We start from the raw sequence: 25,213 nt of genomic DNA on the forward strand, positions 1-25,213 counted from the left end.
CAACCAAAGGAACAGGCTGGTTTCAGAAAGGGATACTGTATAATGGACCACATCCATGCCGAGAAATCGAGAAATCCGCACAGCACAATCAGCCTCTCTATATTGGTTTCATAGATTACGAAAAGGCATTTGATTCAGGAGAGAAACCAGCAGTTATAGATGCATTACGTAATCAAGGAGTACAGACCGCTTACAGACCGTAATCAGGGTTCCCTGTGATTATTGGACATGGGTAATTGTACTCCTTCACAGACTCTAGAGGCTGACTGGTGATCTTGAACTATTGTTTCTTTGCCCAGCTATATATCATTAACTTTGTTTTCTGCATATTAATCTTCAACCCCACTCTTACACTCTCTCTGTTAAGGTCGTCAATCGTTTGTTGTAACTCGTCCGCTGTTTCTGAATAGAGCAATGTCATCGGCGAACCGCAGGTTGCTGAGATATTCGCCGTCGAACCTTACTTCTAAGCCTTCCCAACTTAATAGTTTGAATACTTCTTCCAAGCAAGCAGTGAATAGCAGTGCAGAGATTTTCTCTCCTTTTCTGACCCCTTTCTATATAGGCATCTCCTATTTTCCTTGTGGACAAGTAAGGTAGCTGTGGAATCTCTGTAAATATTTTGCAAGATATTTATCTTGCAAAATATGTCATTGTCATTGTCTATGTCATTTTGAGAACCGCTACCTGTTTCTTGTACTTATGTAGTTGCAAAATCCTAAGGAAACTGTTTCTGTTTTGATTTGATAATGCGCAGGACAAGGTTATTTATTTAATGTATTTACTTGCAATTTCCTACTCTAAGTTTTAGCAGAGAGTGAGAGCGAAAATTGTATGTTAAATAAAGGGAGGTTAACCAGGACTGAGCCCGGTCTGCAGCCCTGCACTGGGGGAAGGGAACAAGGAGGGAAAGATTAACAGAAGAAGATGTAATAAGCCTATGTGATTTTTACGTGTCAAAACCATGATCTGATTATGAAGCACCGTGTAGCAGAGAGCTCCGGAAATATTGACCACCTGAAGTTCTTTAACGTGCACCGGAATACAAGTACGTGGGTGTTTTCGAGTGTCGCCCCAATCGAAATGCAGCCGCCGTGGCCGGAAGTCGATCCCGAGACCTAGTGCTTAGCAGCCCACCACCATAGCCGCTAATCAACCACGGCGGGCTAGAGAAGAAAAGAAAGTCGACTGTGCATATCGGCCACGTGGTAACAGTTTCCTGCTCTGTATCCACTGGCTATCACCCGTCCGGATCACAGACGGCCGATGAATCCGGTAGCTTTTGAATATCACAGAAGTGCTTTTGTGGCCTTTTGTAGCTGCGATATGCGAAGCTATGGTCCCAAGATCTTGCTCAAGATGAATGGTTTTCTGCCTGACTGAAGTAGAACTGTGCTGAGGCCATGTCTTTCATTTTCAAAAGAATGGCAGAAGCTCCGCAGATGTTCTGTAGTCTCTTCGACACTGTAGGCATTGCATTCGGCGCTGTCAGCCATTCCAATCAAACACGTATATGTATTGGTGAATGCGGCGCCTAAGCGTAAGCGGCGCAGCATTGTTTCCTCCTTCCGCGGAAGCCTAGGTAACAGCCGCTGTTGCATAGATGGGTCGAGGGAAAGTAATCGGTGTTGGGTGAATTCAGGTGTGTGCAACTTTTCCGATGCCATAAGATGTGCTAGCTTGTTTAAGTGTTAAGCGTCAGACCCCGATAAAGATACAGGAACAAGGTTTGCTCCTTCGTGTGCGTTCCTAGCAGCTTCTTCGGCCAAGTCGTTGGCGGAGATACCGCAATGACTCGGTGCTCCCTGAAACACCACGTCGTGTGCTTTCGCGATCATGTGATGGTGCGTTTCTCGTACCTCAGACACGAGCTGTTCACAAGACCCGCGATGAAGAGTTGACAAAAGAGATTGTAGGGCTGCCTTTGAGTCGCAGAATATCGCCCATCGATTGGCCGACTGATTGTTGATATGATCAACGGCACCTCGGAGCTCCGAACCGGTCGGCCTTTGACGTGAGAAACCTTGTATCTGATGCTCATTGATCGTGATGGCATATCCAGTGTGCCGGTGGAGCTGGTTTAGCAAGATGGAGCAAGATGAAAAAAATCTTGATAGGCCAACGTAAGATACATACAGCAGATTACAATGTAAGTAGAGGTTATCAAAAAGTAGGAGGCTCAAATTAAACTGGTCTATGTCATGTTAATGCCTATGTCACGTACAACAAAAAGGGCATTGATTTCGGTAAATGTGATAACAAATGATTGTATTATAGGTAGTAGGACTTTTACGTTTGTTAGACCATTGCAGTCTTTGATCGCTCATGAAGAAAAATACTTGGAGCAGTGGTTTTTGGTGCGAAAGAAGGGTTTTAGTCAACTCGTGTGTTTACGTTGGGGTCTACGCGGAAGAAAAGGAAATTGATGTTTGTGATGCTCCTCTGATAGTGTAATTTATTTAAGTGGCATAGGATGAACTGTTAAACAGGTGTGCCGTTCCACGCTGCCAATTTCGTCATGGCCAGTGCAGAGCAGTAAAGGTTCTCTAAACTTGAACGCCCAAGTTACCCTATGCGCTGAAGGTATTCTAACGTTCCGAAACAACGTGTACGTTCTGTGTGCTGTAGTCGCTAAACCATACACGGCTTGTGGGATCACGTTGAAAGATATCGGAAGCGGGTCATCTTCACACAGGGTTCCTTTGTTGGCACTCTTAATTTTGGAGCTGTTTACAGTGATTTAGTTGCGATATCATCTGCTCGTTGAATGCATCTAAGGCGAACACGTTATGGTACCCAGTGAAACTTCACAATTGAATGGCTATTGTTGAACTGAAGCATCAATGACTGTAGCCAAAATTTGCATGTAGACAACGCATGAAGCATTGTTGGCGCAACCTAGATTCCGAAAAGTTGACAGCGTGCTGAGGACAACGCGTCCTCAGTTTATGAAGCGCTGCAGTAATTCTGGGACTTTCCGCAGTTTTCCATCAAGTCAACTGATCCAGACGGTCGTATCACGCAGCTCCAGTGGAGGTAATCACAGATTGGAGATCACAAGACAATGGAGAAGCTCCTGCTTGCAATCATAATTCCAGTTTGCCAAAACAGCTTTTCATTTGCAATTACGGTCGCGTTTAGGCAAGTCAGAAGCATATCCACATTTCTTTCTTATCACGATGTCCCCGTTAAATAGCACTTCGCTAGATCCCGGCAAAATTCCCACTTTATATTAACGCAAAAGCGTCATATGACCCATTCCGCAAAAATGCGGCATTGTAGTCGCGGCATGACCGTAAAATGGTACCAAAAATCGCCATTTCTCGGTACCAGTTTTTGTATCCCAACCCAGGCCTCCGGGGTAAGATACGTTCTCGCTTCCCGGACGCCACGATGGCTCCACAGCAATGGTAGGCCAAAGTTGTGCCTAGTGCGTGCGTCATTGCACACGTCACGTGACTGCCTCCCACGTGTCCCTTGTTCTTTAGATTTAATCGGTGCTGTGTCTACTGGGATGCACTGCTACGCATCTAACTCACCGGCATCTGAGAAACGTGGTTGCCCACGGAAGCATACCGCAGCAGACCAAAGAAAGGAACACAAAAAGAAAGTTCGTGCAAGTTTACAATGTGCACGACGACATACGGATGAATACCTAACGCGAAAACGTTTCCCCAGAACGGCTACAATGCTTTCGAATTCCTACACCTAGGCAGTCTTAGGTCTGTTGAACTTTTGCCGTTGAAAACAAAATAATGGAACATGGTGGCTAATATTATTTTTCCGCTGTCTGTGAACAGTTGTTTACGAGATTCTGAAAAAAAGTGATTGTTATTTTATTCCTATAGTTCGGTTTCAAAACAATGTTATTGATGAGACAATTTGCAAAAACATGTAGCTGCGCTACAGGAGCAATATTTAATGACATGGTTTGGGACTTAACTAGAAAAGCGCCCCCGCTTAGGGATGAGAATTCGAAAATGTAGCAGCCTTCAGTACAGGTTGCATAAGTAGAACTCTCCAAATTTCTTTCCATCTGGTGAAAACGCCACAATAATGCCAGCTTACCCCAACTTAAGTATAGATCAGAAAACAATTTTTTTCGTAACCACAACATTCAGTAGTTTATAGTTTTGTGGATTTGAGAGAACTACCAGTGCATGGAAATGGTGCCTGCACAATGAAGAAATTAGTTACTTCTTCCCACCTAAATTATCCAGTTAATAAAGAAGTGAAGTTCGATTTCGTTCCCCCGAGTGATAGGCGCATAAAATACAAAAGAATAAATGAAATCGAAATTAATAATTTTTGGACGCGTGTTGATGCCTCGTGCAATCACCCTACCCACATTCAAAGGCCGCTGCTTAATAGCCATTTGAGCGTCTCATAATTTTCATGTCGCTCGAGTATGTCCTTTGCTTGGATGAATGGTCAAATGCATCCGCATGCACCTCTTTTAGTTGTGAATGCGGAGCCCAACAATTAACCGGTGACATTCCTGCTGCTGTTCAGCAAATTAGAGAATTAGTGTTGTCGCTTACTTAACGACTGCTGTGGAGCCGTCGTGTGCAAGCAAAATAAAATCGAGAAAACACATTAACTTGAACAACGTATACATGCATAGTACATCTTCTAATCTTTCGTATGTCACCATTTTCACGTAGTGCATATTCCGCATCACCCAATTTTAGTAACGTTATTGGAGACGCTGATGCCAAACGTTATCGCCGTCCACACGTTTATTTCAGAGCCGACACAGCGTTAAGCATCCTGCCTTAAGTGCTGAAAAATTCTCATTGCATAGACCGTGCTAGGCAGCTCATTTCATGTTCTACTTAAACTTGAATATTGACTAGGCTAACGACCATTTTTGGTGCAACATATTTAATACCGAGCAATGTCACAAATGTGAAAATAACAAAGGTGTTTAAACGTCGTTTTAACGAAAAAAATTGCCATACAGGTAAAAGACATAGACCGTCGCTGGATTTTTGAAGCCCTAAACACAGAAATTAAGGCAAAAAAAAGAAACAGAAAAACACGTAGTGCATTGGTATGTTGCCGTGCATCCGTGATTTCAATGGCGTCTCGCGGTAATGAAAATTGGCTTCGTGGTTTATTTTAGCCGTTGCGACAGCACATAGTAGGCTAGATGAACTTAGCCTCAATAGTTTGGATCGCTATGGCAAGAATGTAAATAAAATATTTCCGTACAGTTGCAGGTGCTTCTGACTTCATATGGGGGGTGAATATTTTGCGTTAATACACAAGGATTGATGGCCGAAACGGACTAAAGCCATTGCTAAACATCACGTATCTAATCACGAAATGCAACGCGACAGGCATAATTTAGGTATTTAACACTGCACACGCTCAATTGTGGGAGAGTAGCACTTGTCGCAACAACTAAGTTGGTGCTTGCTCTCATCTAAAAGTACGAGCCAAGCTGGCGCGGTGGTCACACGAAGAGGAGATGGTATCAATGGAAGTATGCACATTAGTTAGGCGTAAATTGACGTAAGTATCCGAAATTTCGGGATGACTGTAAATGAAGCTTCAGGAGGATGCATCACTAAGCCATGATACTGATGATACCTTTATTGTATCCAAAGATAGAGACAAATTTCAGGGTGACTGTTGACGTTAATGCGATGACCAATCGCGCTATTCAACCACTCGCTACCTAATGATGAAGCCCCACATTGGGGACGGGACTATGGAGTATTTATTGACTTGCCGACTCTACCTGGGGATGGTGCATCAAAAATCATGTGATGTGCATGAGGGCTCTGAAGCCCTTGAGCCCCCTGACGAAGATATGGTCAAGTAGCCCACAGCTCCTCAAAGGGGATACGTGGTTTTCGAATGCTTTTTCTACGGCCGCTTCATTATTTACCTCGGCAGGACGCAGTTTCTTTAGCCTCTAGAGGCTTTGAGGCTTTCCTTGGTGGGGCGATGCAAGTACAGAAAGAGAGACAATGGAAGCGTTTCGAAATATAATCGGGAGTTGAGTAAGTTAGAGGGCAGCACTGTGAACAGGTCTCGATGTGCGTAGGCGTGTCGAAGTAGAGTTCAGCATACCACTCTACCAACGAACTACTAGAAGAGCGCGCATTGTCACATTTTGTCACTGAAATATTGCCTTGTGAAGCGACTCAAGTGCCGAGCGTCTCAAAGTGCTGTCTTGCATGATCGAAGCTAGTATGGGTGTTATGTAGTATTTCCCAACGTACACCCATATGGTCTTATCGGCAGAGCATATACGCGACTCTATTGAGGTAACCGAGTTCGAAGCCAACCGTTTGTAATTTTTTTTCCCAGAAAATCATGCTGTAGCTGTTTGATGGCAACAAACCAACATAGGGTTAGTAGTCCAAGAATGCGAATTTGATTGAACACTTGTTTCTGTAGGATCCAAACGAGGCCGCAGTTCGAAGGAAGGTGGAGACTTAGCGATCCCAAGTGACGAAAAAGGCCACCCTCAGGCTGAGTCTTGCATTTCGAGAAGGACAAGAAACAATATGGGCCGTGAGCTAGGCAAGTTTCATTGTTGAAGTGTTAGGACCGACGTGAGGCTTCATTCCCTTGTTCCTCTCTGTACGTTCTGATTACCTTTCTACGTCCCCCTTTCCTCATTGTAGGGCAGCTAACTGAATTTTCTGATTAACCTTTATACCATTCTCTCTTTTTGGTAGCCTTCTTTCTCTCTACCTCTCCTTACACCGGTGATTCTTTCCATGGAGTTCGTTACGCCCTTTAATTTTCCAGAAATCTTACATTCCTAGGCTGACAGTCGGTTTGTCATCAAAAACTCGGTACATTCCTTTGCACACTTTCATCATGTCCTCAGAGCAGAAAGTTTGATTAGCAGACTGTTTTAAAAATGAATTCAGTGAGTTGCCTCGAACATGCTACCTTACTGTCTCCTCATTTATAGGCCACATTGCGTATGACACGCAGAGCATGCCGCGATCATGCAGATGAAAGCGACGAGACCGTGGAGCAGTCGAGGATCGTGAGCTAGTGGTTTGCGTGAGAAGTTGCTGTCGCGAGAAGCTAAGTTTCCTGTGAACGGTCAAGAAATGGGAGGCAAGTGGTGTAGTGTTGTTCGCTGCACGAACTTCTTCAGCCCTCGCCATCGGCACACATAGTTTGAGCCGAGGTAACGCCTATTTTAGTCGCCTAGTTCGTGTGTCTACTGCTGGCGGATCTGACCGACTGACCGGAAGCTAATGAAGCCATTAGCACGAAGGAAACTGCTTCTATATTGCATTTTTCAGCATACAGATTTGGCATAAACCATTCCTGATTTCGTACAGTGCACACGGAGAAAGCTAGAAGCGACGAGACAATGCGCTATCAACATCCATACGTTGCCGTTCTCGAAGACGGCCATCAACAATTGCGCGCGCTTTCCTAAATTAAATGTGACTATTGACATGGCTGTATATTTAGGTATTGCTATGCTGATTCATTATTTAGCTTCAGAGGTGCACTGTTTGCCTCGCATCCCCAATGAGCTGCAAGCGGAGGCCCTCTCGACACACCAGCGTTAAAAGCCGCCTTGTTCAGCTGCCATCGGTGTCAATACTAGCATCGGCGTTTCTGCGCGAAGACTATGTGTTCTCTGAATGAACGATCACATGCGCAACGTCCTCGTCTTTGTATCCCTTATGGAAAACATAGTGTGCGTGAAGGGAATACGAAGAATTTTATGTAGGCAGCATAACAACATTCCCGTACTATCTTACAGTGAGCATGCGAAGTGCTCCCCAGAGAAGTGGTAAAACACCTAAATTAGCAAGGAGCACGCATAAAATCAGCAGTTAGAGCTACCGTTTATCTTCATGTTGCAGTGCGATAGGTTGCCCCTGAGCGCTAGCTCTCGTGGTGGCGGGTCGAATGCGAACGGTGATTTCTGGCTGCCTAATTCGTCGGAATCTTAGCTGTCCCTGCTCGATAAGTCTGAAGGGTGTTCCATGTTTTTATTTTGTTTCAACCCTGCAATACGAACTGTCATTCATTGACTGTACGGTGACCCAACGTTGCACTTTCCCTAATGCCTTCACGCTCTTCTCACCATAATCTAATTTTTGGTTAACGATTTGTGAAATTGAATTCATCGCACTGTTTCTTTTTTTAAGTTTTCCTGGAGGACACGCGTTTACCAATCTTCGTTGTGGACAATAGCGACATATTCGACACATGCTTGCTTCGAAATACACCCTCCCTCTTCAAGTGACTGATTTCTCGAGATCACCCTTATAAGAGAGAGAGAGAGCACGAACAGGAAAGACAGGAAGGTCAACCAGACGAGCTCCCGATTTGCTACCCTACGCTGGGGGTGGGGGAATGGCGAATAGATAGAGGAAAAATGGAGAGAGTAAGTGCTGAGTGCGTGTGGGAGGATGCACAGGGACACTTTAAACGGTCTCTTAAGCCGGTGCCCTTTAAGTATTGCACTAGTGCATGAATCACTTTTCGTGGCAGTGGCGGGTGTGGCCATGGTCCGAGTATCTTTGACTCGGAGAACGGTCTTGAGTCCTGTCGCTTTAACGTTGCCCGCAGAGAGAGGGGTTGTAGATCGTAGCAACGGCAGGTACACACGAGGTGCTCAATAGTTTTTTCACATCCACAGGATTCGCACACCGGGCTCTCAGCCATTCCCATACGATAGGAGTAGGCTTTTGTGAAAGCCACTGCCAACCACAAGTGGCACAGAAAGGTTGTTTGGCCGCGGGAAACGCTAGATGGAAGTTGTAGCCGTAGCGTGGGGTCCAGTGTATGCAATCGGCAACGGAAGGCACTTGAACTCCAGAGATCTTGTGACGTTTCGCGTGCAAGTAGGCGAAGTTCCGTGGCAGTGTCTGACCTCGCCAAATGTGTTGGAGACGTCCGGATATCTTTATGGGCAGACCAGGCAGCCTTGTAAGCTAGGTTGTGGCCGATGATGTCACAGTGAACAGGAATCCATTGAAATATAATGTTGTGCCATCTTTCCAGAGCATGGTGGTGCACTTCTCTGATGTCAGGTTTCATCTGCTCCTATGTTCTGTGATGTAATGTGTGGGGGTTCCACTCTGCGTGCGGCTAGGGCTGAAGGTGAGCTCCGGATCTAGCCCCACGCAGTCGCTCCGTGGTACTTCCAACCCGTAGCGCGGGAATCGCGGCTACGCCGGGTTCGGACGAATAAGGCAACCAGCGGTGTCAACGGTAACAACGTTTATTGCTATTTGCAATATCAAACACTCGCAGAGGGACGTCCTCTCAGTAAAAGTAGTAAAAGGCTTGCCTCGTTGTCTGGGTGGGTCAGACCAACGAGGTCACTCACGGGAGGCGGCAGGTGCAGTGCAGGCGGTCCAAGGCGTCGGCGTCCCAAGAGAGAGAGTCTCCCTCGGTCGCGCGCTTTTATGCCTTTTTACCTTGTTGCGAAGGGAAGTCCTCCTCGCCCGCCGGATACGTTTCCCGTTCCCGTGAGCCGCGTAGGAGAAGGGGAGTACGCGCGTCATCGGAGCGACGAATAAACGGAGGGCGCGTAGCGCCTCTCTCCCCTGTCTACGCCGGCACGACCCGTCGCCACGTGCGAACGGGTCGCCGCGGGTACGCGGGAGGAACTGGAGGCGCGTGCTCCCCACAAATGCAGACTTGATGCTGTGAAGAACTGCCTTAGAATCACAAAATACGACCCGTTTCTTTCTTGGCTCTTTGGTGACGTACGTCACAGCGGCATGTAGAGCTGCAAGTTCTACCGACGTAGATGTAGTCATGTGTGAAAATTTGAATCTTACCCTAAACTTCATAGCTCGAACGATGAATGCAGCAGTTGAAATGGTAGGTCAGGTCGAACTATCCGTACGTATATGTATTCGGCCATAATACGTCTGGTGCAGTAATAGGAGCGTCAGTTGCGTCAGAGGCGGCGATGAATGATTGGCCGCCTTGGTAGTTCCGGAAATAGCAAAATTCACTCGAGACTGTCGTAGGCACCACAGGGGAGATACGATGGTGTATAAGATGACGGTATGCACTCTTGATGAGTGCTAATCAATCTTGAAAAGGTTGTTTGAGGTCTCTCAGCTGGCAGGGATGCTAAATGATGGTCGGGGATCCTTGACAGATGGCGAATGTGCGCTCTGAGAGAGTCGACCACAACATACTTCTGGAATAAATGATTTCCCGTGATGTCAATTGTTGCTGCTGTGGAGGTGCACCGAGGAAGCCCTTAACACATGCGTAGGGGTTGACGTTGTATGCCCTCTAAAGCGCGAATGTTCGCCTTGCATGTATTGGACCAAACTGGTAGACTGTAGCGTAGGGCTCCGAGAAACAGTGCCCTGTACAGTTCCATCATAGAAGGGACTGATGCACCCCAGTTTTTCCTCATAGAAATTTGAAGATCTGTGCAATGGCAACTAACTTCTTTTTGAGATAGACGCAGTGAGAGCTTCACGAGAGGTTTCGGCCAGTGATGACACCCAGAAAGCGCTGCGTCTTAACATAGGATACAGCTTGACCATTGATTGAAACAGGATACAAAGACATTTGTTTGCACTCAAAGCCAATCAATGCGCACTTTCCTGTAGACACAATGAGGCCTTCTTCTCGAAGATAAGACACCGTCATTGTTGCCGCCCACTGGAATCTGGCTCGTACCCAGATGCAAATGTACGCCCAGATGCAAATGTCGTCGGCGTATACTGAGGCATGAACTGTCTGCGGTAAGTACTCCGCTAGTCCTACCAGGACGAGGTTGAACAATATGGGGCTCCACACTCCACGCTGGGGCCCACCACGGCAGATGTAGTGTTCCGAAGTTGGGTCGTCTTTGGCCTGTATGAAAAAGCACCTCTTAGTCAAATAGTCCCGAATCCGTTCCTACATCCGGCCACCAACTCCCACAGCCTCAAGTGAGTTCAGTATGGCTTCATGGGCGACGTTGTCGTATGCTCCCTTGTTCTCTAGAAAAAGTGCCGCTGATAGACGCTTGAAGCTTTTTTTTTATTTTGGACCCAAATTTTGATGTCTATGACGTTTTCGATGGACGAGCGACCACGATGAATGCCCGTCATGGCGTCCGGGTATCACTCTAGGTACTATTCCAAGCGAGCAAGAATCATTCTTTCCATCACTTCGCTGACGCATCTCGAAAGCGCAATCGGACGATAGGATGATAGATCAAGCGGAGACTTTCCAGGCTTCATAATGGGGATCAAGCTGCTCGACTCCCATTGTTTAGAAACGGCGCCCTTGTGCCAAGACTCATTGTAGTATTGAGCAGCTCACTACGTGCGACATGTCCAAGGTGACATAGGGCAGTATACGTGATACCATCTGGTACTGGTGACGAAGGACGCCTGCAGGTCGCCAAAGCAGCGTCGAGTTCTTCTAGTGAAAGTAGCACGTTCATTTCTGGTACACGTGCCTCAGGGATGTCATACAGTGCTGCATCAGTAATGATGACCACAGACCCAGCAACCCATGCACAGAACTCTTCGGCCATTTCAAGTTCCGCGTGGAGTAAGTAGAGGGCCAGAGCAGCAAAGGGCTTCCTTTGATGCGGAAATCAGTGAAGGCCCCTAACCGTTCTTTGTATGTGCGAGAGCGATATTCCGGGAACAAGCGACTGACAGAAAGTTTTCTGTCGCTTGTCTTCCAACTCCAATAGGACGCTGGACTTCGTTTTGGAATGTCGTGAAGCCTTCAGATTCAAGCCGGACTTCGTGCGCCGATACCTTCTCTCCGCCTGACGGCGTGCTTTTAGTCATATTTATATATTTATAGTTTATTTATATGAAGAGCTGTGTTACCTACACTTATTGCTAGAAATTGCCTTGGTCCCCATCTAGTGTTCCGCCGGCAACACTGTCGATTTTTCAAGCTAAACAATTTAACATGTTCCCACAGAACAAGGCTTCAAATATTGCACGTGGCGCCGGCCCCTTTCTGGCAGAAACATGAAAATCATGGGGCAAAACAATTTTTCAATCGAGCGATTCCGTTACTGATATGGCGAGTTTGGGAAATGAAACGAGAAACTTCCACGGAGATCGTAGTAGATCTTCGACGAAGTACACAACAAATGGGTCAAATTAATTGCGCACTAATGCGGCACCGATTGCCTCGCATGGGTCTCAGATCGTACAACTTGAAAACTTGAAACAAAAGAAAAGCAATGGTTTATTTTGTGTTTTCGCAGATGTATGTTTTAGGCCAAATGAATCTATACCGATGCTGAATGAACCGCGTGGCGCGCTGTTTAACGGTGCACAACAGCGACAAATATTCTAAGCTTACCGGTGGACGTGCGAATCCTTGTGATTGTGTTCAGGGTACTCACGTACAATTCCATACTCCAATCGGCTTTGCATCTCGACACTGCATTGAAGATATGACGCAACGCCAGAATATTATTCGTTAGAGCGTAATCTCGGTGGCACATTTCACAGGATCCAATCAAGCTCTACCGGCTGCACTGATGTCCCCTCCTCGCACTAGGTTCGACTGAAGCACCTACCTTCCGCTTGGTTGTGTGACACAAAAAACGCGGAAGCCTTCTTAGTTTGCAATACAACACGCAGTGTGCCAATCCCAACCAACCAATTTTCTGTGCGCGTACCTTGCTCAAGGGCTCAAACAAATTGCTTTCCCAAACAAAGGATGCGTTACAGGGCATTCGAAGTGTTTGCACTAAAAAAAAATACACCGATACCGATATAGAAAAAAAAGAAAGCACCTTTATGCCAGACAAATTTTCTGCGGTAACATTTTTTTTTATCCTGCCTGGTGGCGGCCAAGTTTAATCGCGGGCATCCTTCGCATTTTTTCGCACCATGGCAAGTGTAAAGCCGAAGGCAGGAACATTCCGCGCGATGACGCGTTTTATGTGTGCAAAACAAACAAAAAAAAACAAATTGAAGTTCTACAATACGTTGAGGCCATGTTTGTTGAGAACTAAAAATAACCTCCCACTCTTTTGTTGAAGCTCGCCTAACCCATTTGCTAGATGTTAGATTTATGCTATTTCATTTATTTTGAATTTGCCAGCAGAGTGCGCTGAAGGTAATAAAAAAACAAACTTCTTTAGTTCCGGATAACGTAGAAGCGACCATGCGTTCGCATTGGTAGCATTTTATTTTGGAGCTTCTGCATGGCGGAAGTTGAAGTAAGAGCTTTGTACAATCTGAAGATAGCGCATAACAAGAGTTTGACATGAGATGAAATTAGCCGTTCCTTCAGACAGGATTGCAACACATAAGGATGAAAGGAAGTAAGTGGTTCAAATTTGAGCTTTGACGGTGTGAACGCTTACGTGAAGAAATGTGGGTACGAGGAAAGCATTTTGGTCGCATGTTTCACCTGAGGCCATTACGGTTTGCTCCATCGTCAAGTCCGTCGCCTGTGGTCATCGTGCATGTTTCGCGGCTGAAGCCATACTTCGCTCGCAATCCTTCGCTTACCATGCGCCGAGATGGCGCATCGGCACTCGGGGGGCCTTTTAAGGAAGGATAAATGAAGAGGAAGGAAGAAGAAGGTCGCGAGACGCTGGCTGCTGCGAGTGGTTGCTCGTCAGTCATCTTTAATTACACTGACTCTTCTTGTGTATATATTGTAAATACAGTCTCTCTATACTCCCAACATCCCCGTAACAGTGTCATTACTTTTGAAAGTTGCGAAGGGCTAGCGTTCACCACTTCGGAGCAACGACCCGCATGCACAGAAGAGATACCAATCGCGTACACTTGGTGCGGTGATCGGAAGGCCCTAACGGGTTAGTGCGATGGCAGTGTGACCACATAAAGCCCGGTGCTTTGAGACACGACATAGAAGATTCGGCGGCACAGGACAAGAATTGTACACAAACCACGAGCAATGCCCCGCTCCCATTTATGCTTTGCATAGAAGCAGATACCTTCACGTCTTTGGAGGCGTCTCTCTCAGGAACGCCTTCGCTATCGTCAGTGATCAAACCACAGATTGGCACAGCTTCTGAGACTCAGCCAAACACGATTGCAGAGTCACGACCGCAGCATGAATGACGCCCTCTGAATCGCTGCAGCGACTCCATCTGAGAAGGGATAAAAGTGTTGTGTACAAGCCACGTGCCACCGCTCCTCGGCTGGACGTAGCACAGGTGCGAAAGAGCGGAATTCATGATCAAACATTACTGCCTTGAGAGCGTTTGCTGCTGTTAGCATCATTTATGCATGCATTTTCTTTTTATTCTTTTCTCTAGGTGAAAAAGAAGCTTCAGCAGGATGCATGAAGTCGGTGAGCTATAGGAAACTGATGTTATTTGATTTATTTGGGCACGGCCCAAATTTCATTGCTGTAGTGACAACCTAGCTAGATGATTCACAGCCACATTAAAAAGAAAGGGAAGTACATAGGCTAACAAACATGTGCACACAGTACCTGCATTTCATGTCAAAGCAAACCGAGATTATCAAGCAACTAGAGCGATTTAGATTAAGGGGACGCAAGCATTGAGGTCCCCTCGTATTTGGGGCCCCAACGATTGCATCCCTTTGACCTAAAACTCTCTAATAAGCTTTGCAATGAGTGCCGTGATCTTGCGTGTGAAATGGTTGACGTAGGAAGTGGTTTCTTTATTTGTAGTTCTTAATCAGTAACTGCTTAAACAGCTGCATGACAAGGAAATGAAATGCTGGCTCATACGATGCACAAGACACAAGTAGGGCAGAACTTTTTGCCATGTCTGCTGTAACACCAGTTCCAACATGCAGTAGATTGTAGCCAATGAATGCATGTTCATTGCGTCAGTGCAACTTCCACCTAGCTCTAAAGAAAGAACAGAATGTCTGCATTCTAGACATTAGTTCATCAGCACCGTGTGCGGGGCAGCAAAAGAAATAAGGGAATGTTTGTTTCCATTTTTGTTTTCATAACCAACAGACAGCTTCGTGGGTGGAGCTTTGTGACGAACTCAATATGTGCTGCGTATACCCGCTCTCCAGACGAGTTCTATTATCCAGTCATTCCATAAGCAGTCAAACGAATGCAGATAGCCCTATGAACACTGTGAAACGGAACGCAGAAATTTGCAGTTAAAAACCACAGTGACAGACTCCGTGCTGAAAATAGAAAGAGTGCGTAGTGGCAAATCTGGTTCACATTCACATCTAGCATACAGATCCATATATCACAAATATTTGTTTGCTCATTCTCGTATTGCTTACAGTTGTACAAACCTTACTACAGCATTCTCTGTGGAGTAAAATAGCCTTTGAAGTCACAGATACTTGTTCAATCTATTAAAATATATTAGCCTCCAGGCTCTCCTGTATTCCTTCACGCATGGCACAATCGCATGGCTGTGCACAATCACCTCTTTTCATTCTACTGAAATTAACGTGGCGTAAATTGTTACCAAAATGTGCTTTAAAGCATAACTGTTTATCAATCTTTAAGCCTCTGAAGAGTAAGGATGGATGTTCAGCCTTGCTGCTGTGGCATTTCATAGGTTCTAACCCACCATGATATTTCTAAAGAAATGATGATGAAATATGTGGTCAAGCCATACCATACTGAGGTATTGCTTCCCCAGGGAGTATCACTGTCACCTCCCTAATTTGGTAAATACTTAGACATGTTCAAGTTAACTTCAGAGCCTGTGTTCTAACACGACAAATAATCCAGATAAACCCAACACCTCGGATATCATTCTCTCAATAACTTGAAATACTTACTAGCACATGGTATGTGGTTATGTTATATTGTTTGTAAGTTTAGTGAATTGCACAAATCATTTTTGTCGTCCTTAAAGCCTATCTGACGCTGTATTTTTTATATTAATTAAGTAACAATCTTACTTGGTGCGTTGCTGTGAGAACTATAACTAGCTTCACAGTAGCACTGTACGTATACCCTAAGACCACATCATAGACAAGTTTCCATAGATTCTATGCTAGACACAGTCAAAAAAAGTTTGAAAGCCAGGTGAACAGGGTGCGAATTTATGTGTATCAAATAAATGTAAGTTCCCAGCTGAGGCTGTGTATCGGTCTGCAATATAGTTATCGATTTACTAGATATATGGCAGAAGAAGAGAATACACCAGGACCCTGTGGAAAATTTTAGCCATACTATAAGAGTTGTAAAGTGTGTTACAGGGAAATTTCTAAGACAATAATTCTTTAAAACGGTATAATAGAAACTGGAATGGAAGTAAAGAATCTGTAGTATGCGGAGGTGACCTGCTCTTCTTGCGCAGAGGCATTTTTTCGTTGCTCGGCAAACACGCAAAGGACCTTTCTCCCTTGCCTACACCCAATAGAAGGCGAGGTTCACCTGTTTCCATTTTGCAAAACACCCTCGGCGCCTTTCTTCTTTTTTTTCCTTTGGATCATGACAGTGACCTAATACACACCTCTTATAATCGTAAATTCACATGCAATGAGTTTGTTGACATGATGGCAGATAATTTGCGTAAGGAGATTGAATATTGAATATATCTTTATTTCCAGCAGATTGGGGGAGACAGGGAAGAAAAGCTGCAAGTGCAGCTTGAAAAAACACCCTGCCCCCTATGACCGCAAGACATGGGCAGCGCGGAGCTGCCGCGTGTATTTAACAATACAAAAATACAAAGTTCTGCAAGAATGTTTGAGAAGCGCTATGTGAAAAGTGAGTAGTTGCGCGTAATGAAGTTACGAAATGTCTCACATATGACAGATGAAAAAAAACATATATACACATATATATTGTTGCGGGAAGAAAGCAGGCCCACGAGTGTAAAATAACTTATATTTACAAATGATGGATATGGCGTTCAGGCAACCGCCAGACTTCGTCTTTCTCTAGTCCAATTCAACGTCTTCCTTCACTTCACCGTAACATCACCCTCCCGGTGGGGGAGCTCCGTCCCGGTGCAAGTTAAACAGCCTCGCTTATTGGGGGGACATAGGGCTTGAGCCTGGTGACGTGAACAACATCACTGGTTAAGTTGGGAGGCACGGAAGGCTGACCGAGTGGGGCGATCTCGTAGGTCACGTCGGACAGTTGGCGTAAGATCTGGTACGGACCAGAAAAACGGGACAGTAATTTTTCCGACAAGCCGACACGACGTGAAGGCGTCCAGAGAAGGACAAGGGAACCAGGTGAAAAATGGTGGTCTCGGTGCCGAAGGTCGTAGCGTCGCTTTTGAGAAGCTTGCGAGACTGTGAGGCGATGACGGGCGACATCTCGGGCCTGGGCGGCTAAGTCAATAGCATCGCGAGCGTAAGCAGTGCTGGGTGACTGTACTGCGGAAGGTAGCAACGTGTCAAAAGGCAAGGTGGGGTCGCGGCCGTACAAAAGGAAAAATGGTGAAAATCCGGCAGTGTCGTGACGGGACGAGTTGTATGCGAAAGTGACGTATGGTAAAGCGACGTCCCAGTCGCGGTGATCGTTGGAAACGTACATGGCGAGCATTTCAGTGAGTGTGCGGTTGAGTCGCTCGGTGAGGCCGTTCGTTTGAGGGTGGTACGCGGTAGCAATCCGATGTTCTGTAGAACAGGAGCGGAGCAGATCATCAACGACCTTCGATAGAAAGTAGCGGCCGCGATCCGTCAGCAACTGGCGAGGGGCGCCGTGGTGCAGGATGACGTCTTTTAGTAAGAAGTCGGCGACATCTGTAGCGCAGCTGGTTGGCAGGGCTCGTGCGATGGCATATCTAGTGGCATAATCGGTTGCTACAGCAATCCATTTGTTTCCTTTGATGGAAATTGGAAACGGACCAAGGAGGTCGAGGCCCACACGGAAGAAGGGCTCTGTAGGTATATCAATGGGTTGAAGCAAACTAGCGGGAGGCATAGCAGGCGTCTTCCGGCGCTGACACAGGTCGCAAGAAGCGACATAACGGCGCACAGAGCGATAAATGCCAGGCCAGAAGAAGCGGCGCCGCAGGTGGTCGTAAGTACGAGTGACGCCCAGATGTCCAGCAGTAGGAGCGTCATGAAGTTGCTGGAGCACGGTGAGTCGAAGGTGCTTGGGGACGACTAGGAGGAGCTCCGGGCCGTCAGGACGAACGCTACGACGGTATAAAGTTCCATCGCGCAAGGTGAACATCCGAAGGGACGGGTCATTGGGCGAGGAGCTTAGGCGTTCCATAAGTGTTCGAAGAACAGGATCCTTGCGCTGCTCGTCGCCAATGTGGAGGAAGCCGGAGAGGGACAGAATACTGATGTCCGAGTCTGCATCGGTATCGTCCGGTTGATCCACGGGATTTCGGGACAGGCAGTCAGCGTCTTTATGCAGGCGTCCTGACTTATATATAATAGAAAATGTATATTCTTGTAGGTGCAATGCCCAACGTGCAAGTCGTCCAGTTGGGTCCTTCAAAGAGGAGAGCCAGCAGAGGGCGTGATGGTCGGTGACAACGCAGAAGCTCCGACCGAAAAGGTACGGGCGAAATTTCGCGACCGCCCATACGAGCGCGAGACATTCTCTCTCAGTAATGGAGTAATTTCGCTCGGGCGTGGAAAGGCGGCGGCTAGCGTAAGCGATGACACGGTCTTGGCCCTGTTGACGCTGAGCGAGGACAGCGCCGATGCCATGACCACTCGCGTCAGTTCGTACTTCAGTGGGCGCAGAAGGGTCAAAGTGGGAGAGAATCGGGGAAGTGGTAAGCCGCTCAATCAGGGTAGAGAAGGCTTTCTCCTGTAGCGGTCCCCAAGAGAAAGAGGCGTCTTCTTAAGAAGGTCAGTGAGAGGGTGAGCGATGTCCGCAAAATTTTTCACAAATCGCCGAAAATAAGAGCATAAGCCCAGAAAACTACGGACATCGTTCGTTGAACAAGGTACAGGAAAATTTCGCACGGCGTGAACTTTCTGTGGATCAGGTTGGATTCCGGCGGCGTTGACGAGATGACCAAGCATGTTAATTTCACGGCGACCGAAATGGCACTTGGAGGAGTTTAGCTGAAGGCCAGCCCTGCGAAACACGGAGAGTATGGTTGTGAGGCGCCGCAGGTGGCTCTCAAAGTTCGGCGAAAACACAATCACATCGTCGAGGTAACACAGGCATGTAGACCACTTCAAGCCGCGCAAGAGAGAGTCCATCATGCGCTCGAATGTAGCTGGCGCATTGCATAATCCAAAGGGCATGACTTTAAATTGGTACAGACCGTCCGGTGTGACAAAGGCGGTTTTCTCGCGGTCCATCTCATCGACGCTAATCTGCCAATAGCCGGAGCGGAGGTCAATTGATGAAAAGTATTGGGATCCGTGAAGGCAGTCAAGAGCGTCATCAATGCGAGGCAAGGGATAAACATCCTTCTTTGTTATCCGGTTGAGGTGACGGTAGTCAACGCAGAAGCGCCACGAGTTATCTTTTTTCTTTACTAAGACAACCGGTGATGCCCACGGGCTACTGGAGGGTTCAATGATGTCCTTGTCCATCATCCTGTCTACTTCTTTCTGTATGATGGCCCTTTCTGTTGCCGAGACACGATATGGCCGCCTATGAATGGGGCTGGCGTCACCGGTGTTGATGCGATGCGTGACAACAGATGTCTGGCCAAGTGGACGGTCGTCCAAATCAAAGATGTCCCGATAAGATGACAGGAGATGACGAAGAGCTGTTGTTTGCTCGGAAGGAAGGTCGGGGGCGATCATCTTAGAAACATCGTCCGCAGGCGTCGAGTACGAAGGAGTGGATGACAAAGGTCCGTTCGTACTGAGGAAGGATTCAGAGGTCAAAAAAGAAATCTGAAATTCTTCCAAAGGAGTGATATGCGCTATGGCGATACCGTGTGGCAAAACATGTGACGAGAACCCAAAATTGAGGATGGGCACGCGAGCGCAGTTTTCGCGGATCCGAATTAAGGTGCTCGGTAGGGCAATATTACGCGACAAAACCACGTCAGTAAGCGGCGACAGGACGTACTCGCCATCAGGTACGGGAGGACAGGGCGTCAGCAGGACATTTGTAGCAGCCTGTGGAGACAGCCTTGCAAATTCAGCAGCACATAAGCGGTGCGGAGCACAAGTGGTTGCGTCGGCAGGAAGCGGCAGGTCCAACTGTACAACACCTGCGGAGCAGTCAATTTGGGCAGAGTGTTTCGAAAGAAAGTCGAGGCCGAGAATTAGGTCGTGTGGGCAGTGTTCAAGGACGATAAATAGAACAACGGTATAATGGCCGCCAATGGTCACACGTGCTGTGCACATTCCAAGGACAGGTGACGTACTCCCATCGGCGACTCGCACGGTGCACGGTACGGCGGGGGTCAGAACCTTTTTGAGCCGGCGGCGGAGAGCAGCGCTCATAACTGAAAGCTGCGCTCCTGTATCAACGAGAGATCTAACAGGAACGCCATCGACTTCAATGTCCAGCAGGTTTCCACATGTAGGCAGGGTCAATAGAGGATTTGTGGGCCGGGTCGGAGTTGCAGCTTCACCTCCGGGAGCTGCACCGCCTAGTTCCCGAAGCGAAGCGACCGGTTGCAGAAGGGGACGAAGAGCGGTGAACGAGAGGCGAACGGGACCTACGACCTTGCGGAGACGGGGATCGGCTGGATCTTGGTGGAGCACTGTCGGCGTTGACGTTCCTAGTCGGCGTATAGGGCGAGAAAGTGCGATTGTCGGGTACTTGGCTGTAGTGACTCGGAGACGACCACAGAGGAGGCGACGACCAGTGGTTGCGGCAATGACGGGCGATGTGTCCAATACCGGAACAATTAAAACAGATGGGTTTATCATCCGCTGTGCGCCATTCAGCTGGGTTGCGACGGAGTGGTGGAAAGCTTTGCGTCCGGGAGCGAGCGGTCGGAGAAATTTGGTAGGTGTTGGTATGGCGGACTGAGCAGAGAGATGGAATGCCCAAACTTGCTATTTCCTCCCGAACGACCGCTTGTATAAGGGAGATAGCGGGTACGCTTTCCCGACAGTCTGAACGAACGGGAGCCGGGGCCATGGCCTCAAGCTCACGGCGAACGATGCGCGTTATTTCTTCCGGTCCTGCGGGCTGAACGAACCGCGGCGGGTCTTCGCAAGAAGATGTCGCGGTGGTATTGGGCAACCGGTCGAAAGTTTGAATGACGCGGCGGCCCTTCGCTTGTTCGAAGCGCCGGCACTCCTTAATAATTGCATCCACAGTGGCACAATCCTTACACATCAAGAGATTGAAGGCATCGTCTGCAATACCTTTCAATATATGGCCAATCTTGTCTGCCTCGGTCATGTTGTCATCAGCCTTGCGACAGAGGGCCAGCACATCCTGTATGTACACGACATAGGATTCTGTGGACGTCTGAGCGCGGCACGCAAGTTCTTTTTTAGCTGCCAGCTGACGACCGACAGGTCTGCCGAACAGGTCTCGCATTTTTTCTTTGCAAACATCCCAGCTCGTTAGGTCAGCTTCATGTGTGTCATACCATTGCTTCGCAGTTCCCTTCAGATAAAATATTACGTTTGCAAGCATCATTGTAGGATCCCACCTGTTGTTGTCGCACACTCGCTCGTACATCGTAAGCCAGTCCTCGACGTCGACGTTGTCCGTGCCACAAAATGTTCCCGGGTCCCGTGGGTGAGTGAGGATGACCGTGGGCACGGGCTGCCGAGGCGTTGTCGCTTGTGTCGGTTGATTTGCCATTGTGGCAGCAGGTAGATGACGTCCGCTGCGAAGTTCCGTGGTGGTACCCCGCACCTTCCACCAAAATGTTGCGGGAAGAAAGCAGGCCCACGAGTGTAAAATAACTTATATTTACAAATGATGGATATGGCGTTCAGGCAACCGCCAGACTTCGTCTTTCTCTAGTCCAATTCAACGTCTTCCTTCACTTCACCGTAACAATATGTAATAGAAATTGTGAACAAAAAGCTGCAAATTCATCTAATCTGCACTTCTGAAATAGCTGGCCATATAAACATTATTATTAGTCCCACTGATTTAGTCGAGAAAATTCTGATGGGGTAAGGCCACAAATATCAATGCCAGATTTGTGTAATTAGTTCTAAAATGGTGCACAGTCCAGGGTTCTGTGTTCTTTGGGAAACGCGAGGGGACACATTCTTCTAAACATGATAATTTAACAAGAGATAGATCGCTTTTCCTGTTCATGTAATAAAAGTTCTGCAAAAGTCGACGCCTATAGATTTCGTTTGCTGCGATAATTTTAAACTTGTCAAATTAATGCTCGGTGTGTGAGTAGTACGGAACATTTGCTAGGACGCGTACTATCCTTGTCTGTAATAAAAAGAATTTGTTTAAATTCGTATCAGTTGTAGTGCCCCATATGAGGTGACAATAATTGAGAAGAGAGACGAATAAGGCGTTTTATAATAGTACTTTAACTCATGTAGGAAGAAGGTAACGGTTACGGCTTATTATTCTGTTATCCTGGTATTATCATGATAGCCTGTTATCTGACTGAGTTTTTGCGTTACAAAGTTTACATGGTCATTCCATAGCAGCGATGAAGAAACATACACGCCTAGAATTTTGGTGCGTTCTACAAATTCAATCAGAGCATTATTATAGGCTATGCCATGTAGTAAAGGGGAGGTGCTTTCTTTTAGACGAAAAATTATAGCTTTAGTTTTGGTTGGGCTGACACATAAACAGTTTTGCTTAGACCATGTACTAAGTTTCAGGAGCACTTCATTTGATGTTGTGATAAGCTCGGTATAAGAACGTGGTGTTAGAAATACACTGGTGTCGTCTGCGTAAATTAAAAATTTTACATTGAAATGAATATTTACAATATCGTTAACATATAGATTAAAAAGCAAAGGACCCAGAATGCTGCCTTGAGGTACTCCAGAAAGTATAAACCACTTTTGGGACCTGAAATTATCTATTTGTACAAATTGGCGTCTATTGTGAAGATACGCCTTAATAAATTCAAGAGGAAGTCCTCTAACTCCATAACAATCGAGCTTATGAAAAAGAATATTGTGGCTAATATAATCGAACGCTTTACTAAAGTCTACAAATAAACGGAGAGTTATAAGCTTGTTATCGATATTGGTAAGGAAATATTACTTATGATGCAGTAGGGCTAACTCTGTAGACTTGTCTTTTTGAAACCCAAACTGAGATTCGCTCATTAAGTTGTGCTTATTACAGAATGAGTTTAAACGTACAAATATTATTTTCTCGAAAGCTTTGGAAAAGATAGGGAGAACAGATATGATGAGAGATGGATGCTATAAGTGGAGGAAGAAGCTGAATACTGCTTCCTCGTCAATTTCGCACCATAGGTGTCTTATGTTCACTAGCTTTCCGTTGTCCTTTGGTGCAGGCTACATGAGGACGCTCACAAAATATACAGTAGTTTTGTACCAATTCCACACTGGTGAACTTCTGGTAACAACCATGTGTTTTCTTCTTCAGGATAACAGCATTTCAATCAATAGCTATTGTGGTCAGTCTTGCGACAATGCCAGCAACATGGCTAGAGCGTACTAAACTATAAACATGGCAGGGTAATTCTAGGGCCTGCAGGTGCACATAAAGAACTCACTGACCATGCATGCACGAAGCAGTCAAATGTTTTGCTCTGTGCCAGAGGTGGCACATGTTCTCTATCGCGTCGCCGAAGCAGTGGGAGTACTCTTTGAACAGCTGTGAACAACATAGAAAGCCTCGTTTGCTGAAACGTTTGTCCAAAACAAGGTAATTTGTACATGATGACTCGTAAAAAGAAATTGCTCCGAATTTTCGAGCCACGAAAGATTGCCTTCATACTAAGGCTCAAGACGCAAAAACTGGCACAACCCGCGTAGAGGCACAGTCATTTCCAAAAAAGCTGCCAAAGCCGACAATTTCTTTTATGGTGTTTCTGTGAGACATGGCCCATGAGTAGTTTGCAAGACCATGCAGTGCTGCTTCAGAAGCCTGGGTTAGACCTTCCATGTTTTTGTGTGGTTTGAGATGCCTGCGTCAGCTCTCTCTCTGTCCTGCATATTAAATTTTTGAGCCTCTGAGTAGAGTGCCGAACTCGCCAACCAGGCCACCAATTTATCCGCAATGTACAGAGTTTACCTCTTCTCGTCATATTCTGCCACGGTCGCACACATACGCGAGATAGTACCCCTCATGGCCTCCTGAAAAGTCTGAAACTTTGAGAACAAACACTCATTCTCTAAGCTTTCTTTGATTAGTAATTGCTGGTGCTACAACCTCAAGAAGTAGCACTCTCCCGCCATTACGTCCATTGAACGGGGCTGGTTGAGTATTTCGTTTGATGAATATATAGCACAGTTTTGTGGCAGCAATAGCCCCAAGATCCATTTTAGAGGTGAAATTTGTTTATGTCCCTGATATTGTCAGAAGTTAAATTTTTGTATGTGAACAATATAAAATCTCACAAGCCCACTGTTTATTCTTGGAGTCTTAGTGGCACTAGAAACACAAGAGCAGAAAAAGACACAACAACACATAGTGTCATGTGTTGTCGTTATGCCCATCCTTGCTTTTTTAGTGCTATTACGATTACTGTATTACAGATTAACTAGCCTGAATTGTCGCCCTTGGCTACTTGTTTATTGCCACCTTCTTTGGCTGGTGACCTCTGCGAAAAATAGTTGACCATTGGCATTATTTTCTGTATCACGTCTGAAGTGTATGTCAGAATTGCACACGATATAAACCTCCAATTCCACTTTATGATTCAAGGTAGAGTCCTATAGGCTGAGTCGTACTTGCCATGGTCGAGTGGTCAGCTGTGGAGTTTACCAGTGTCCAAAGCTGCTACCCTGTGGTACCAGCTAGGTTCCACATGTTGGTCCTATAGCAAACAGAGCTAGCTTGAGGCATGACCATGCATGATGTCATAGCGGTGCCAACCTGCGATTTTTGTTTTTGCAAAGCATAGCGGCCCATTCAACACTATAGACAAGTTTTACTTACACTGTGCATGTTCATTCGGGTATTCAATGATCTTTAGTGCCAAACAGGCAGATGAATTTAAAATGTACAGGTATAACTAAAATGTTTGTTGCTTTACAACAAGCAGTTTTCCTTTTCCCGACTGATGGCAGTGAAGCAGTTAACGAATTTGAGAATAACATAATAGTTACATGAAAGCAATGTGGCTAACAAACCATAAGGATTACCTAAGAATATATTCAGAGAAAAAAAACACGTTTTCCCAAAGCAGACATGTTCCGAATGTTAAAGTAAGATGGAAAATTGTATGGTATACGCATGTTCATAGGCAAATAACATTTCATCTAAAAATAGGCTTGGGAACCGTACGCAACTTTTGGAACAG

Source organism: Dermacentor albipictus, chromosome 2 (genome assembly GCF_038994185.2).
Source record: "Dermacentor albipictus isolate Rhodes 1998 colony chromosome 2, USDA_Dalb.pri_finalv2, whole genome shotgun sequence".
NCBI lineage: Eukaryota > Metazoa > Arthropoda > Arachnida > Ixodida > Ixodidae > Dermacentor > Dermacentor albipictus.